This window comes from Nicotiana attenuata, unplaced genomic scaffold (assembly GCF_001879085.1).
Source record: "Nicotiana attenuata strain UT unplaced genomic scaffold, NIATTr2, whole genome shotgun sequence".
NCBI classification, from domain to species: domain Eukaryota; kingdom Viridiplantae; phylum Streptophyta; class Magnoliopsida; order Solanales; family Solanaceae; genus Nicotiana; species Nicotiana attenuata.
In genome coordinates, this window is record NW_017674154.1 from 39,781 (window position 1) to 42,120 (window position 2,340).

Genomic DNA, 2,340 nt, shown 5'->3' on the forward strand with positions numbered 1-2,340 from the left:
TATGTAAATGGTATAAGCAAAAGTACTGCCTTAAGATAAATAAAACACTAAGTATCTCGGATAAATTTTACATACTTAAGTAATTATATAGTGACTAGAATTAGATAAAGCCAAGAAACAGTAGCGCGAAAACCTTGGAGAGCCGGCAAGAATGAAAACCATGAATTGAGAGTATTGTTACAGTGAGTATGGGGAGGCTATTGTGAGGAAGAAGGAGGCCAACAACTTTTGAGTGCCAATTATGATAAGAGTTTCCGGGCGATGTGGTCATGTCCGTGTGCGTATGGAGAATATTATTGTGATGATGCGTGTAGTGTCTTGAGAAAGAATCTCACGGTCTATGCCCATGCCCGCCTCCTTAAAAGAATGAAGGCAAATGAATATAAATTGAGGGGGAAAAGAATAGAGCCGTTGAGGTGTGAATTTATATGGAAAGGAAATATTTTCCTCCAAAAGATTTATTTTGGTTGCCATTGATTATTTCACAAAGTAGGTCGAAGTAGTCATTTTCAAAGCCGTCACCAAGAAAGTAGTGGTGGACTTCGTGCATTCTAACATTATTTGTCGTTTTGGTATTCCTAAAACTATCATTACAGACAATGCTGCGAATTTGAACAGCCATTTGATGAGGGAGGTATGCGAACAGTTTAAAATTACGCATCGTAATTCTACCCCTTATCGGCCCAAAGCTAATGGCGCCGTTGAAGCTGCAAACAAGAATATCAAGAAGATCCTTAGGAAAATGATCCAGGGCTCCAGACAATGGCATGACAAGCTGCCTTTTGCACTATTGGGATATCGCACGACCGTGCGCACATTAGTTGGGGCCATGCCTTATTGGTTTACGGCACTGAAGCCGTAATTCCCGTAGAAGTTGAGATCCCCTCTCTTCGGATCATTGTTGAAGCCGAGATCAAGGATGATGAATGGGTCAAAATCCGGTTGAACAGTTGACTATGATTGATGAAAAATGGATGGCCGTAGTTTGCCACAGGCAATTGTACCAACAAAGAATGGCCCGTGCCTACAACAAGAAAGTGCGGCCTAGAAAATTCGAAGTGGGGCAACTTGTTCTGAGACGTATTCTCCCACATCATGAAGAAGACAAAGGAAAATTTGCTCCAAATTGGAAAGGTCCATACATTATAAGAAGATAGCTGTCGAAGGGAGTGCTGTATTTGGGAGACATCGAAGGAAATGACCCTGAGACAATTGTCAATACAGATGAGGTCAAAAGGTATTCTGTTTGACCCTTTTACGCAGATTTAATGCTCTCTAATTGGGATGACGAAGGCTTTCATTCTCGCTACTCAAACACTATCAACCATTTGCAAACCCTTTGAGCCGGTTCCCTTTCTTTGATTATCCTCTTTGGAACCTGGAAGTTATTGTTATTAAAAAAAATGATGCAAAACTGAAAAAAGAAAGAAACAAAAGAAAAAGAAAAGACAAAAGAAAACTAAAACAAATTTCCTTGAACTACGTTCGACTTGATTCCGAAAGGATACATAGGCAGCCTCTCTCTGGGGTTCAGTCAAACCAAAACAAAAATCCAAATCCCCCCCTCCCCAAAGTGAAACTGGGGCAGATGTTATAATGGTTCGGTGATGGTTTTGCCTAAAAGGTTCCAAAGTTGTAATACAATCCAAATTCTTTTTACCCTATATCCCGTTCAAGTCCTTCCGATCAATCAGCAAAGATGTTCAAAATTGGAGGATACTGGTTACCTGCATCTGATGCAATCAAAAGAGAGAAATAAAGTGAGAGAGTCTTGTTGGTGAAAACCCTCACGGGCACCGTAAGGCGACGGTAAGCAGAGAAATTAAAAATGAGAGAGTCTTGTTAGTGAAAACTCGCAAAGAGCACTATAAATTGATGGTGAGAAGAGAAATGAGAGAGGCTAGCTGGTGAAAACCCGCAAAGGGCGCACTGATCGAATAAAAAGAATCCTCACAGTCACTGACATTGACACGGTCCTGGTCAAGGTTTCTCGGTGTCGAGGCAAAAGTTGTGATGAATTTTGAGAGTCGGACGGTTTACACAGATCAAGCATCCAGTCCAAAAGGCATGTCATGTTCATGGAAGTCCGCATGTGTCACGACCCTAAAACCGACCCGGTCGTGATGGCGCCTATCGTGAAACTAGGCCAGCCGACACAATTCTCAAATCAAACCATTACTTTATAAAAGTCATTTAAGCCATTAATTACCAAAATCTCATAGTATAAGTCTAAATAACCAGTGCGGAAAATATAACACAAGCCCGACATCGGGGTGTCATAAGTCACGAGCAACTACAACTCTGCCTCAATACAATAAAGTCTAACAAAGTTTGGAAGAC